An 8,371-nucleotide genomic window follows, 5' to 3' on the forward strand; every position below is an offset into this window, starting at 1 on the left:
AAAAATAATTTTTTAAAAAATAAAAATACATAAAATTAGAAGAAAAAAATTATTTTTTATTTATAAGCTAAATTTTATCATACTAAAATTTATCAATAGTTAAAATGGTTTAAAATACTAAATATTAAAATATTAAAATAAAATAATTACAAATACTTAAATAATAGACCAAACTTTCAATAATAAAAGTATAAAAATGTCATAAAAATAATTCAAATGACAAATATATACCAACTAAACATAATTTTAATGTCATAATAATTTTAAAAAATTAAATACACAACTTAATATTAAAATCATAATATTTAAAAATATTAAATGTGAAGTCCGCGGACTAGCCCGCGAGCCCGCGGATTAAATCCGCCAAGTCCGCGGACTTAACGGCCCGGGCTCAAAAATTAGACATAATCATACGGATTTGAAAAAAACGGGCCCGTTATCCGCGAAATTCACGGGCTTACTGACCGGTCCGTGGACCCGGGTCCATCTACCCACCCCTAGTTGTTTTAGAACTTTAGTAGTCAAGGGACCCTAAGGATTAAGTTGTCTCTAAGGTAATATCAGAGTGACTTAAGTTGATTCAGTTGAAAGAAAGATATATAAGGCTTCTCATAAGACGTAAATCTCATAAGTTATAGTTTTAAGAAAAGTTAGAAAGAAATTATCTAGAATTTGAGTCTTTCTTCTCCCTCTTTTTCCACTAAAAGCCCTTCTTCCCTTTTTTTTTTTACAACTGAATCAAGATGAAAAGGTTAAGGATTTAAAGCTTGTAGAGCCAAGAATATCAAGTCGAAATCGTGCGATTTTCATCCTTCTCTTCTCCTCTTCTCAATTGATTGACTAGAGGTAAAGAAAATTTTATGTTTGAATCATTGATGAATTTGGATGCTTAATTGATTGTTTACGTTCATCACTTGTTGGTTGTTGAGTGGATTCTTATTGAAAGATTGAGTTGAATTTGTGAAGGTGTTTTGAGGTATAATATATGGTGATCTTGAATCTTAATGGATACATGTTATTTTTTGTGATAGAAATGAGTCCTACATGTTGCATAGATGTTGTATATCTTGTTGCATGTTGGTTTTGGCTAGATTTCAAGTGCAAAATTTGTCATCGCATTGGACGTGCCTTTATGACATCGAGCGTGGCTCAAGGTCAAAGGTTTTCACTCTCATGATGTCAGGCACGAGATTGGTGACGTTGACCTTGAAAAGAAAGAATTGCCTTTGACTTGGTCATGTTGGACGTGGGTTTGAATAGCACTAGGCGTGAAAAGAGAGAATTGCCTCTACCTAAATTGAAGTCAGGTGTTAATGAAGTGACATTGGTTGTGAGTCGAACAAAGGCCATCAACCTGATAGAGATTGGGCATGGATATTTCCATGCCAAGCTTGAAAGAGTGGGAGACTCTCTACCTCATCCATGTCGGACGTGGGGAGTTTGACATCATGCGTGGAAGAGACTGGAAGCCTTTTATCTCAATGGCATCGGGCACCTAGGGGATGGCACTGGACATGAATTGAATAAGTTTTATAAAGTGTTTTAAGTTGTTTTCCAATTTAAGGGTGATGATTTTTTTACATGGTGTATGTTGTATGAAGATAATTCATCATGCATTGAGTTAAGATAATGTATAGTGATAATTATGTTGTGAATAGAAAGATGACTTAAGTTGTAAAGTTGTATGATGATATAGTTGATTAAGTGGTTATGCATGTGATGAAAACACATGTCTATGTTGAGATACATAAAACTAAAGGAGAGTAAATTTGTTTTGAAAAATTTAAATATCTCATTGTGTAGATCTAAGTTGTGGTGCTTGGAGAGCCTAAGTTGAGAACTGTTCAATAAATAAGTTGGTTTTTGAATGAATAGTTGTTTTAAGTTATCTCTTTTAGATTTTATGTGGAATCCGTGTGGGGGTTATGTCAAGCCACACATGTATAAAGTAACCAACCAAATAAGATACAAGGTCGGGAACTTAGTCCATAACTAAGTACTTGATGGGTGTAGTATTTGAAAGGTAGTCAATGAACTAATCCCGTAAGAGGCTTAGTGTTACAAGCTAATGTCATGGTAAACTCATACTCAAGTTTTTCTACCCTAACGTAAAAACTACACTTCCTAGTTTAAGTGACGAAACCTAAGAAATCAATTTAAGTTGTATACTTGGCACTCTTTGAGGCCTAACATTGTCTTTAATTGACCTAGTTGTAATAGGTCAGATGTTGTGATTTAGTAGGATCTATCCACTTAAATTACTCAACTTTGTTATAAGAGATTCATGTAGTTGATATGTGTAATGACACATTAGTTGATTATGATTTTTATGTTGAGAATATTGTTGTTATCTTGAAGTTGTTAAGTTGTATTATGTTGCAAGTTGAATGTGTGGTATTCATGATAAGTTGAAGTTATATGGTGAAATAAACGTTGTGGTTTAAGTAGTTAAGTTATTACTTGATGTTGTTATTTTATGTTGAATTTTTTCATAAGCTTACCCTTTTCTTCTTTGTGATTGAAACTACAATGATCATATTTGGTATGAGAGCGGAGTAGGATTAATAGGTTGGCTTATCTAGATGATGGAGGGTTTTATGTTGACTGATGTCTCTTTGGTGTGACATAATAGTTGTATATGCGTTTGACCAATGATTAAGGTTTTATGTTGTATACAATGTTATATTTTATGCAGATTGCATATATGTACAAGAAGTATATGTAACCCCATTGAGGGGAGTTATGTTTCTTGTTGATGCCTAGGAAATGTTTTAAGTTTTTTGCCCTATACATATATTTATATGCTTAAATGACTAGGTGTCTGTTGCATGATAATCATATGTTAGTTAATGTTTGTTTAGCATTCCTACTGCATAGTAACTAAACTATGGTAAGTATATTGACCTGTCGGGTCATTACACTTTTATGATATTAGAGTCGGTCTAGTCTCTTATGGACACTCTATGGGGGTGGAGTTGTTGTCCTTTTGTTGTGTGATTATTTATATTTGTTGATTGTGATTGTTGTTTGTTGAGTGTTACCTTACTGATTTATTGATCTCTAGAAAAGATGATTCGGCCCTAATACGATCAAATAGCTCGTTCCATGGAGATGATAGTCATTGTTATACAATGGAAAAATGCTCATTTTTCTTAAGTGGAGGCGAACACGGCTACAATTGAGGCAACTAGACCAATGGGGTTGTAAGAGAGTAAGGACTTAACTGAGTTTAGGAAATACCATCCTCCTCAATTCAAGGGAGATTAAGATCCTGAGGTGGTTGAATATTGGATTTGTGAGATGGAGAAAATTTTTAAGATGTTGGGTTGTACAAATGATAGGATTATTGCATATGTGGTGTACATGTTGATAGGGGAAGCAAAATACTAATGGTAAGGTGCTTAACAAATGTTAATGACTATAGGAGTGGTGGTTGATTGGGAGTGCTTTAAGAGAGTAATCCTTGAGAGGATATTACTCGAGAAGTACTTCTTGGAAAGACACATTAAAGAAATGAAGTTTATGAAGTTGTATCAAGGGAGTCTATCAGTCACATAGCTAGTATGTTATAAAATTTGAACATCTAACTCGTTTCTACTTTCAAGCCATTTCTAAGGCTTTGAGGTGTAGAAAATTTGTTGAAGGATTGAAGTATGACTTAAAGAGTGCAATGGTACCAATGACTATCATTGAATTTCTAGCCTTAGTGGAAAAGACAAAGGTTGTGAAGAGGTTAGAGGATGGTAGTTAGGTAGTGAAAATTGTAAAGGGGCCAACTAGGTCCAAGAAAGGTGGCAATCAAAGAAAGTCTTATGATAAATCCTAGTCATACCAAGGGAGTTATGTCACAAGGAAGCTTTCTGATACACTTAGAGGAGGAGTTCAGAATGTGAAATGCTATAAATGTGAAGGCCTTCACATAATCAAGAATTGAAATTTTCTACTATTGACTAAAATTGGTTAAAATTACAAATTTTTTTGAGTCATGTTTTTTTATTAGTCAATATTTTATTTGTATAGATTTCAATAAATTTTAGTTAATGGTTGAGTGTATGGTAGCAAAAGTTTGTTATTAGTAGTCGTTTATATTTTAACTATTGATTAATATGTTTTATATATTAGCTAAATTAATAGTGTTTTTTGATAATTAAAAATTTCACTCCTTTCATCTTGTACTAAGTATTGTTGTAAGTTTTTCTTAATATAGATTAAAAAATTAGTAAATAAATAATAATTTCATAAGATTATCCTTATTACTAATTGTCTTCCTATAAACGATGTAACACAACAATTAAATATGTCAAAGACGAACTAGACTCGTACCCTATACTCATAAAAAGTAGCTCAAAAAAGAATTGAATCAATTTATCTTAATCTAATGGCCAATCAATTGGGTTAGATCAAACCAATAATTTTACATACTCAAAATTTATTGGAACTATTTGACCTAATATTTTCATTTTTCTTTGTAAAATTTAAATAAAAATAAAATAAAATATGACAATTTAACTTGCCTGATGACCAACAACTACAAGTTAGACTAGACCACAAAATAAGTTGCCTGTAAAGAATTTTGATTGAATCAATCTAAGTTAACTTATTTGACACTTATAAATATAATTAACAATATTTTTAAGAATATAAATAAAAATAATAATTAATACTATATTAAAAAACTATAATAATACTTGATTATAATTTAGAAATGAATGCTTAATTTATAAACCAATAAAAGTTTATTAATGCATTAAATTAAATACATAATGACTGATATCGAGGATTAATTATGTGTTTGACAGCGTTAAAATCAAAGACACCAAACAATATTATTTATTCGTTGTTTTAGCTAAAAAATTTCCCGAAAGCGGTATAGATATATAATATTTCTGGGATAATTGAAACAAATTTCTTTTATTAGTGTTTAATGGTCGCACAGCAATTAAGCTAACCGAACTCAAAGTTTTATATTATTCCTAAATCCTAATTATATATCTATTTGACGCGCAGCCGTTGATAATATATTCTATGTATGTTTTATTTATAGATAAAATAGAGTGGCTCCAACATATTATTAATCATAAAAAAAAAATTGAAGTGAAAAATTTTAAAATATTTTTTAATAACAAAAATAAAAATATTTTAAAAAAAATTAGAAAAAATAATTATATCTATATCTTTTTAAAAATAGACTTTTTAAAATGAATTTTTAAGAATTTTTAAAAAATAAGTTATTAATTTTTTAAAAAAATTATATAAATATTAATATAAAATGATTTTTTTAAAGCTGATATAAGGGAGAACTTTGTTATTGGCTTACCCTAACCGGCCATGGTTTAAAAAACCAAGTGATGTACTATAATACCGGCGGAACATAACTTTGTTGGTGATGATAAAATTTTGAAATTATTTTTATGTAAACTGTTCAAGTTTTTTTAAAAAAAAAAAGAATTGTTTAATTCTTTCACAATAAGCATAGTTAATTAACGAGTCTAAAAATTTTAGCTATTAAATTATGAGATTAAATTGAAAACTGACTTATTTACCAATCCAAATAAGATGTTCCTAGTTTAAATTTATCTTTTTTACTTTTATTTTTTTACAGATATTTTTATTGTTAAATCCTACGAGTAAATAATTTAATATTTTTTAAGAAAGCTTATACGAGTTGGATCTTAAAGATTTGACCAAGACTTAGAATAGATTTAATAATGAGAGGTTATAAAAATACTTAGACTTGTATTCACATGATTAAATAATGAATTTTAATGTTGTGCTTTAATAATAATAATAATAATAATAATAATTATTATTATTATTATTATTAATAAAAACACTACGTGTCTTCATAAAATAAATGTTATGTGAAAAGAAATCGATAGCTATAAAGTGAGCAGTTAATTTTTTTTAGAAAAAATTATTTTTTTTCTTTGAATATAAAACAAAGATATAAATGCCTTTAAAAAAGTGACATTAAATAAGTGTATCCCTTTATATAATGTTATAGATTACTAGTAAAATTGAGATACTCTACTTTTGTATTTTATTTAAAAAATTTAAAATAAAATAAAAATTGAGATTAAATAATAAAAGTGGTTGAAAATTTGAATGATTAAAGATAATTAACTTATTTGAATTGTTACATGAATGATTAATTTTTAATATTATTTTATTTTATTAAATATTTAATGATAAAATCATTAAAAAAAATGTGAAAACTAAAATGTAGTTATAAATCATGTACCCCTTTACATATACTAGCACGGAGTACCTATATATATTTTTTTTAGGAAAAAAGTGGTGTCTATGAAAAAAAAAAGTGATGACTAATAGGTATTCATTGTAAAGAATAAAACGAAAAAAAAATAATAGAAGCCTATTGAAAGGAATTGTTATGCAATTAGTGAAATTTTAGTACTTAAAAAAGATAACCATTTTAGATTTTTTGATAAAAATAAAAAGATCCGTACAAAAATGAAAATAAAAATGATTATCAAAAAACTATCCTTTTATACAATGATATATAATTTTTGATACCGATTCTTGCATGAGTGATGACCGATGAGGCTACTTTACCAAAGGAAAAAGTTGGGTAGAAATAGTTAGAGACTTAGAGTCATATTTGATTCTTACATGAATGTTACTCAAAGTCATATTAATTTAGCCAACCAATACCTTTCTCACCCACTGCTACGTTAACCACTAACCTCATACCCATAGAGATAGAATCCACCCACCCACGACGTTACCCATTTCTTCATTTCTTTCCTTCTCATTCAACCAATCCTATCTATTAAAAGTTAAAACTACTCCTCTATCGCACGCCTTCTCCTCTTCTAAAATAAAATACGTACCACCAAGAAAGATCAAACAAACATACAGGGCCATGAAATTAAATCATGTAACCCAACAAGATTACATAGAATCATATATATAGGTATATAACTATATATATATATATAATATGTCCAATGATCAATTAAAATAGTTGAAGAGATCATTACAAATACAAGCATATATGAGTGGTGGTCCTTCTTTAAAAACAGTAGACACCCAAAATGAGGATCATCATGATCATCTCCTTGCTTAACAGTACGAGTCAACATTTCAAAAAGAAACAAAACGTTCCCTAACTACATATAGGATCATCCACAAGAACAACATATATATAGCATACGGATCTGTTCAAAGTTGAAACATATAGCTAAAACTAGCAGGCACTAAAGTAATCATCGCCTTAACCAAAATTTTCCAATATAAAAAAAATTTCTGGAATCTGATCCATATCTTATCTCTCTTTCTCTCTTGAAAGTTGTAACAACCTAGCACTAATCCCCATTTTAACACTAATTTTTGTTATGATGAATTAATTAATCAATCTTCAAAGCCCACTTTCTTCCAAATGGCATTTCTGACACTACGCAAGTCCCTTCCTTTGAGGGTCCTTCCAATCCCTTCATGCACCGAGAGAGAAGCACCTCTTGTCCTAGCGAGATACTCATGAGGGGGTACCCTAAACCCTCGTTGGTTTCCTTCATCACCAACGTGTTCTTCTTCATCATCACCATCACTCTCCCACTTTGGGTGCTCCTTGTAGTCCTCCTTCAAGATCTTGGACCAATCGGGTATGTTAACGGGCAATGACGCTGGACCCACTCGACCTCCTCCACCATGATCTACCTTGTTGTTATTCCTCGATGCTCTCTTCGCAAGGGATCGCGAACCCGAAGAAGGTAACCCCTTTTTGGTGGCTTCGGAGTGGTTCCACAACTCAGCCTCGTCGAACTCGAAGATGCCCTCTTGTTGGGTTGGGCTCAAATGGGTGTCTGAGGTTGCCGGAAAGATGTAGCGACTCGGCTTTGAAAGAAAGTTCTTCCTTGACGCCATTGAATATTGATTGATCAAACACCTTTCTCTCTCTTGCTGCTTTGTTTGTTTCTATGTGCCTTTGTTTTCAATTCCCGAGTCTTCAATACTACATTTATTTATATTGCTTTCGGAGTTATATGGATAAAGCTAAGCTAACCCCTACGCCTCTATTCAGTGCAACTGCCCTTACTTCTTTTAACGTGAAGCACCCTTTTGATCTGCTTTATCTTCGATTCGCAACAATCACCAAAACGTGTACAGTGTTTAAAATATTTTTATTCGCCGTTGATCAATTGCGACACAATTATTTCAAGATAGTGAAGTAGTATTTTATTTCATATACTACTATTAAGTTGAAAATGTATAACATATGGTGACTTTTTTATAAAGGATAAAGTTAGAGTGATTAAATTAAATTAAGAGCAGATTTTAGGGGTAGAATACGTAGAGTTACATTAATGATGATGTGCCTTCGTACGATGGAGATGGGAGGTGTGGATGTAAA

At 30.6% G+C, this 8,371-nt stretch overlaps 1 non-coding gene across 1 annotated transcript; it reads right to left on the reverse strand.

Annotated features, from left to right (window-relative positions):
- Positions 1-6,951: 6,951 nt before the first annotated feature.
- Positions 6,952-8,048, reverse strand: LOC109797153 (protein S40-4). Its single transcript, XR_014427773.1, has one exon. It is a non-coding gene; the product is annotated as a protein S40-4 (transcript).
- Between the last annotated feature and the right edge of the window lie 323 nt (positions 8,049-8,371).

The sequence above is a fragment of the Cajanus cajan genome, chromosome 7, assembly GCF_000230855.2.
Source record: "Cajanus cajan strain Asha chromosome 7, NIPB_CcT2T_4, whole genome shotgun sequence".
Taxonomy (NCBI): Eukaryota; Viridiplantae; Streptophyta; class Magnoliopsida; order Fabales; family Fabaceae; genus Cajanus; species Cajanus cajan.